The sequence below is a fragment of the Choloepus didactylus genome, chromosome 4 (assembly GCF_015220235.1).
Source record: "Choloepus didactylus isolate mChoDid1 chromosome 4, mChoDid1.pri, whole genome shotgun sequence".
In the NCBI taxonomy this organism is placed as follows: Eukaryota; Metazoa; Chordata; class Mammalia; order Pilosa; family Megalonychidae; genus Choloepus; species Choloepus didactylus.
The window spans coordinates 149,529,833-149,538,206 of record NC_051310.1 but is presented as its reverse complement, the minus strand read 5'-3'; the positions used below and the strand labels follow the sequence as shown (position 1 = coordinate 149,538,206).

The 8,374-nt window shown below is 37.7% G+C and overlaps 1 pseudogene; it reads left to right on the top strand.

Moving 5' to 3' along the window:
• Window positions 1-2,563: 2,563 nt before the first annotated feature.
• Window positions 2,564-3,303, top strand: LOC119532840 (annotated as a pseudogene).
• The last annotated feature ends 5,071 nt before the right edge of the window (window positions 3,304-8,374 follow it).

Genomic DNA, 8,374 nt, shown 5'->3' with positions numbered 1-8,374 from the left:
CTACTGTTAAATTTCCTTCCATACTTTCATTTTACCTGTAAAAAAAGAAGAGCAGAATCATGGACTCTGCGATTTCCCTGTGTTCTCTAAAACATAATGCCAAATACAATACTGTCATTGGAGGAAATGAAAGTAATTAACTCTAATGGACAGTGACCAAATGTTAACTGCAAAGACATGAGTTTACAACTAGCTCATGGGTCAAGGGACTTTGCCCTTAGAGATCTGTTTGATATGGCCAGAGCAATCAAAGTTTCTATAAACTCATAATAAGGCACTAGAGAGGAAGATGGAAAAGAGAGGAGTATTTTCTGCTTAATATCTTTGTGACATTTTGTTGGCCATTTTACAAATATTGATTATTTCCAAATAGAAGTAATCTCTGAAAATATATAAATATTAACTCAAATAATTTCATTATAATCATCTTGATCAACTCTAGAAAAAACAATGTGCTTAATTTTTACATAGTTTAAAAACTGGAAGAATGTACACAAATGTTTCATTTTTAAACAATCATACATTGAGCAATTATGGATGTGCACAAAGATTTAGCAGTACAGAAATTCACTCCAGTAAATAGGACTTAAAACTGAAACATCTATCAATTAATGATAAATTAAATTATGTTATACCCATACATTGAAATTCTCTGCAACCACTGAAAAGCATTTCCAAACCCTATACAGTTAAAAGACAACCATAACACATTCTTCGCAGAAACAGTGGATAGCTAAACAGCATGGGTAGTAAGTTGCCATGCATATATACATGTACATATCTGGACAAATAGACAATAAACCTTTTTCAATAAGTACTTCAGGACAGTGGGATTACTAGGCAAGAAAACGATTCTTGAGTTTAATCTTTGTAAACTTGTATCACTCTGGATCCTGCCAGGGCAAAAGATGATGCATTCAAATTAGGAACCATAAGAAGAGCTTAATAAAAGGAATATTCACCAAGCCATGGGCAGTGTGAGTGGAAACTAGGAACTGTGCAATACCCCAGGCTAGCAACAACAGAAGCAGACATTACCATTCTTAGGCCTAATGGGGCACAGAGAGTGGATTAAAAACCTAGAAATAAAGAGCTGTGTAGAGGGCCACTGTCAAAAATCACAGCCCACCCACTGTGATCCTGCAGTAAAGGAATAAATGCAAATGACCCCAGCTTAGTCACCATCCCCCCCATTTGGATCTCTTGCTAGAGTTCCACACTGGCTAAACCAATCAGAAACCCAGGACAAGGAGCCTTTTAGTGCATTCGGGTCAGATTCCCAAGACCCAAAGTAGGGTGCAGAGGGATTGATAGTAGGACTGGAGGGACAAATGGAAGCTATCCATTTACTCTCTGCATCCACTCTTGTCTTTTATCCAGGGGATGAATAAGGCAAGACAGATAGTATTCAGGGTAAAATAAATTGAACATAATAGAAGAATAAATAGTTATTGTATCATTGCAGAGGGATCTAAACCAAAATGTTAGCCACCACCAGTGTTCCTCATATAAATTAGCTAGGGGGAAAAAAGGATGAAAAAATAAGTGATTAACATAAAATACAGTTGTCACGATCCTTGTTTCTCTAGCACTCATGAGGCTTATGTTGGTAACAGAAAATTCCTTCGTTTCATGTTATCCTCCATCAGTACTTAGGTTGGACAGTGTACTCTACCTGTTGGGATAACCAAAACTTCATTCTTATAGGATATTAGTCATGAAATGACCCTTTGTTTATTGCATTGCCACTGTTTTCCATTGACCAGAACTAATGGGTAAAGGAATACTAAGAAGCATCCTAGTAAATCCCCTAAATTCTGGATTAAATACTCCTTGTCCCCACTATGCAGTAGGAACCCAATTTCTCCTTAGTAATCGGGCTTTATCACCCCAGCAAACAGTATTCTCCTTGGACCCAAGTCAGATAATCCCCTGCCTTTGTCCCCATCTTATACAGTGCCCTAAATTGGCCCTTCTCGAATCATGACCTTCACCTTGGAGTAAACATTTAAAGGGGCCAAAGGTGAATGCCCCTCTGGATCCTGTGCTCCTTCTTCTAAACCATATTCAAGGTCCTCCCAGGAATATCTTGCCAAATATCCTCAAGTCCACAATCCCTGTTTTCCAGGGTTTTTGTATATATATACATATATACATACATATTTTGTATATAAATGTATATGACTCACATATATTTATCAATGTAGAATAGAGCATACTTTGCTTAAGATTTTGTTAGCTTGCTTAATAACTTTCAAATATTTCAACATATGACTTGTGGGATTCCATTTTTACTCTTGTTCCAGGGTCCCAACTTTTTCAGGAACAGGCCCTTTTCTGCCTGTTGTTTCAGTAACTTGAGTTACCCCAAGTGGTCAGAGGCCACTCTCAATTACGCTCCCTGGTAAAAGCATTCCTGCCTGGAACACCAGGGCATCCAAACCTACCAAATCTAAGTTCACAATAATAGGAAGAAAAAGATTTCCCACAGATTATTTGGTCTAATAGAGTGACTTCATCCATCTTGGATTCATGCATCTGGCCACGGGAGAGATGATACCATACCCTGAACCAGCTGGTTGGGGCAACATTTGGAGCAGCTGGTCAGTGCTGTGTGGTTCTTTCTACAGTGATTCTTGAGGGAGACGCCAAGAAATGGCCTCCAGAACTGGTGGAGTGTGCCAAAAACCTGAGATTCAATGCAGGAGACCAGCCTGGAGCTGATCTTGGTCCTCTGATAACTCCCCAGGCTAAAGAGTGAGTCTGTAATCTGATTGATAGTGGAACAAAGAGCCAAGCTTCCATTTTTCTTGAGGGACAAAAAATTAAAGTCAAAGGCTGTGAAAATGACAACTTTGATGAACCAACTATCATCTCAAATATCAAGCCAAATATGACCTGTTACAAAGAGGAGATTTTTGGTTCAGTTCTTGTGATCCTGGAGACAGAAATATTGGATAAATACATCAAGATAGTTAATGACAACCCATATGGAAATGAAGCTGCCAACTTCACCACAAATGTAGCCACAGCTCGGAAATACTCCCAGTTGGTGGATGCTGGACAGGTGAGTGTGAATATCCCCATTCCGGTACCTTTGCCAATGTTGTCATTCACTGGCTCTCTATCTTTATTCAGGGGAGACACCAATTTCTATGGCAAACAGGGTATCCAATTCTACACTCAAAGACTATCACTTCTCAGTGGAAAGAAGAAGATGCTGCTCTTTCCTCATCTGTTGAGTTGTGCCTACGACGGGCCATTAGAAACAAGTTTATTCCAGACTCAGTCCATCATGAGTAATCTCCCTTTACTGCTGACCAACTTCACTTGCCAACTTTGCTCAGATAATTAACAGTTCCCTGGGATTGGAATACCTTGTAATTAAATCTTTTTCAGGACCACTCATCCCTGCTATAGGCAGACTCCTAGGAAAACATTGAAAACAGATTTTCACTCACTCTTCATACTTCTATTTTTGAGGTAACTGTTGTAACTGAGAAATGCTTATCTGGAATGAGAGCCTAGATATGTTTTTTAAGAATTCTCCCCTTTTATGAAGCCTGGAAAGAGGGGCAGTTAGTATATGTAAAGAATATCTTCCAATAATTGGAAGAATTCTTGGATAAGGAATTAGGATAGAAATAAATTACCTTTGGTTGGTCCTCAAACACAGCTCTACATAGGTGCTGGTGAGGGAGAGCCCTTAGCCTAGTTTTCCTGAGCCTCTAATTTATCCCACAGTACACAGAAAGTAATCCATTTCTCCTTCTCCCAAAGTTTTAACAACTACATCTTTCTTTTCTGATGACTGCCACTTTATTGTCATAAAAATACATGACCATTTTTTAATTTTATCATTGTCACCGTTACAGCTTCCTAAAATCACCACTACTCAAGGATTCCTCAGTGTTGGTTGGGTAAATCAACTTTTTTATTATGTGTATCAAGTGTTAAACTTCAGGATTTCCTTCAGAAATCATTAATTAATGCTTCAGCCATTAATTAAGACCTTGAACATGCAAATTTTAGCCCAGAAATCAAGGGGTGTTCCAGTCATTTAAGTGGGCAAGACTCTTGCCTTAGGCAACTTGATATTACTTGCCTTACTAGAATTTTATACAGCATTCCCTCTTGCTTGCATTTCTGATTAGTGATGCTTTTTAAGGAAGAAAAATCTTTAATTTAGAATAATTGATAGGGGCCTAAGACATTTCAAAGCTTTTTGTGACACAAAGTAATTAAAAAAAAAGTCTTGACAGATTCTACTGCTACTGCTAATTCAAGTGTTCTTATGCTGTTTGTTTCTTTGGTATATCTATACTCTAGGTCAGAAAGAACCTGGATGTGCTAGACAGAATGCATCCTATCTTTCTGATATGGTTTACAGCCAGTGAGCTAGGAGAAGGCCGATGGCTCAGGTAGAGTAATCTCTGTTCGTCAGCCAAAGGCATAAGCATAGGTCCTTTATATTCCTGCTTTCTCATTAGTCACTTGGTTAGTGCTCGTCTACTACATAGGGGTTATTCAGTGAATTAAGAATGGTGAAAAACTTTGAAAATATTTGCCCATACTCTGAACTTCAGGCTTCTTGCTCCTACCTTCTGGATAGAAAGTCAGAATCTTCAATCACATAAAGTGACTGGAACTTTAATAATGGACTTAAGACCCTAAAGGGTCTGTTCTTTTTTGGATTTGCCGTCCTTTAGGTGAGGTAATAGAAATTAATATTTTGCAAATAGTATGCCCCTTGTTTTATCTCTGTCATAGCTGACAACTGGTAGTGATATTTAATCCAATCCAATGGTTATAGGATAGGTTGAATAAAAGGTCATATTGCCTAATTTCCAAACAGAATTAAATATAATCGCAGAGACTCCTAAGTTTTCTTTACATCTAAGGGAATCACTTTTTTAAAAATACAGACTAACAAGAATAGTGTTGCTCTAATTGGAATCAACTTGTTTACTCATTTGGCCAGCTACCAGCTGCTCTGAAGAGTTTCTTATTTTTTAGAAGAAAAAATATCTGTACAGTTATGGTCATACTAGTAGCAGCTAAAACATTCACTCTTTTATTTTATTTTTCTTTTTTTTTGCTCTAATGTGGCCTCATTTGAAATTTCTCAAATTCTCCATTGTGCTAATTGATTATAAATGACAAATTATGAATAACAAACTCCTGAAGAGAAAAAAACTGTATTATGGCAAAGGGCCAAATTTGTAAGTGTATACTGTCATACATTCCAAGAGAATGCTGTTTCTAATTCTTTCTGAAAGAGAATAGGAAAAGCATTTACCAAATCAGTGACCACGTATAAACCTGAGATGTATTAATCGGTTGTAGAAAAAATACCACTTTTGGCTCAACAGCTTCAATGATATTTACTACATGGTTGGGTAACAACATTGTCATCCCCAGGGATCTGACTGATATTTGTAGGGGCCAGACTGCTGAATTAAATAGAGATAAAGTGGAGACCACCATTTTTGTATCTTTCACGTAACTTTTTCTAACCACAAAACCTCAGGAATGCAATATAGTTTTGTTACATACTTTCTTGGTAAGGTGATAGGGCAATTTTAGTGCCTTCCCCACTACAGCATCTCTTATCCAACAAATCAAGGAACCAGTGCATCCATTCCAACTATACATTCAGAAACTGGTGTAATGACCACTGAATGGGTCCTTGGTTTCAATGGACTTAGAGTGTGACAGATCTGGACCAGGATTCCACATATTACCTAACTTCCACATGCCCCATGCAAACAAAAGGCCCAAGATGATAATTCAGGACTCTAGATGTCAATGTCAGCTCAGACTCTATGTCCAAAAGTCCTCAAAATGTTTTAGCATTCCTTTTTTCCTGTTGTATGATTATGCAAAAAAATGACCATATGTACCTTTGGGAAAGGACTGAGAGAATCATTGCATGTATATTACTGAGGTGTTGCACAATTCTTCCACCTGAATTTTTTTTTAAAGTGCCTTTGTGAATAGGATGTCCTCCAAACCCTCCCAGTAAGTAACAGTTTAGATTAGGTAAATATGCTACATATAATAGATTCTTTCAAACAGCTCCTTGAGCCTCCCTTTTCTACCATATATTACAGAAATTCTGGCATTTCAACTTCCTTGATAGTAAGGAAGGGCATAGAACAACATACCTTGTTGTAGAATATACAGAGTAAATATTTTTAAATTGATTGACCCCATAAATATTGGATTCTGGTGATGAGGCGGTCACCTAAAGGAGTGGCACACAAATAGGGTTTATTTTCAAGTGAGGGAGATATTCTGATACCTTTATAACCAGAAGCAGTAGCATGTAGGAGTTAAGAAAACAGATCCTGGATCCAAGCTGCTGGACTCTTGAGTCCAGGCTCACCTGTTAATAACTTTGAGCACATGCAACGTCTGTGTGGCTCAGATTCCTCCTCTATAAGACAGAGGTAATAAGACTATCTGCTTCAAAAGATTCAAGGTAAAGCACTTGGAAAAATACCTGGACTGTAAGAAGGACTACATGAGTGCTATCTACTACCACCTGTCTAGGGCAGAAATGATGAGGGGCAGTCATCATTCCCTGAAGGAAATGAAGGTTTGTTTCTGTTCTTTAGTAACAATATTAAATAACAAGCTGCAAAATTTCTGGAGAAATGAATTTTCACACATATTTTGAAAATATCTCCTTCTCTATTAGCTGAAATATTTGAAATTTATCCTTCAGGGAAATATGTGCAAAGATCTTAGTATAACTTAAGCAGAGGAGCAAAATTTGCCAATTTCATTTGTTTGCCATAAAAGAAGAGAAACCTCAATTATAAAAGTTTGGGAGAATTCAGGCCTATAAAACAGAAATTAATCAAGAGTTCTTTGAACACGACATAGACAAAAGAATACTGTTTAATAATGGGACTGTAAACCTTTTTTTCATTATTAAAGCAATAGGTAGGAAATTCAACATTGGTAGACTGACAAGGAAATGAATGCTAGATGTTGAAATTAGGGAAGGATTTGGAAATAATAAAGGAGCCTATATGCTAATTATCATTTAAATGAGGGTGGAATATAAATGAGGACTATAAAAACCTCTTTTCAAGTAGAGTCAAAATTAGGCCCTAAGGAAAGAGCTGAAGAGTGGAATATAAGCAGAAATTCAGAATGCAAAATTGATTCCTTGGTGAAAGGGCACTTACCAGGCACCAGAGACATTGTTTCCGGGGCTTGACTCTCTCTGGTGATTTTCTGTGTGCCCGTGGACAAATTATAGTCACCCTTCAATTCTGAGAGTTGAGGGAATTAAACCAAATTGTACTGACAAGCCATTCCAATTTTAGATTCTAGAATTATACTATAGGATTAACAGTTTTCCAGATTCTCCCCTGGAGAAATCTGATAAGAAGGCAAAATATGTAGAGACTGGAGCAAAGAAAAGCAAACAGATATGGAATAAAAAGAAATAAAATCGAGGTAGTAAATTAAAATCAAGTAGGTAGTAAACACAATAATGATAATGTGAAAACACAATTTGTCTACCAATACAATAATATATATATAGGAAAAAGATAAAATATTGTTTGCTCAGTTACATGGTACTTTCTTAAGACATGGACTGTTCAAAGTGGTAGATTATGAAGGACATAGGGTTTGGTTTGTAACTCTTTGATGTACTGAGTCAAAACAACATCACTTCTAATTTAATGGCAAAATATCATAATATAATAGATAGTAGATTTCTAGGCAGATAACATAGTGTCCTAGTTTGCTAATGCTGTGGAATGCAAAACACCAGAGATGGACTGGCTTTTATAAAAAGGGGGTTTATTTGACTACACAGTTACAGTCTTAAGGCCATAAAGTGTCCAAGGTAACACATCAGTAATCAGGTACCTTCACTGGAGGATGGCCAATGGCATCCGGAAAACCTCTGTTAGCTGGGAAGGCACGTGGCTGGCGTCTGCTCCAAAGTTCTGGTTTCAAAATGGCTTTCTCCCAGGACATTCCTCTCTAGCAAGCTTGCTCTTCTTCAAAACGTCACTCACAGCTGTACTCTGTTCCGTCTCTTTGAGTCAGCATGTTTTATATGGCTCCACTGATCAAGGCCCACCCTGAATGGGTGGGGTCACACCTCCATAGGAGTATCCCACCAAAGTCACCACCCACAGCTGGGTGGGGCACATTCCAAGCAAATCTAACTAGCACCAAAACGTCTGTCCCACAAGACCACAATGATAATGGCATTTGGGGGACACAATACATTCAAACCAGCACACATAGCCTATCTTGCATATGTCCCTGAAATTGCAAAAATGTCTTTTCTGAACCAGCATAAGGGAGAATCTATAGTTCCATGTCTTCATAGTGAATCCAT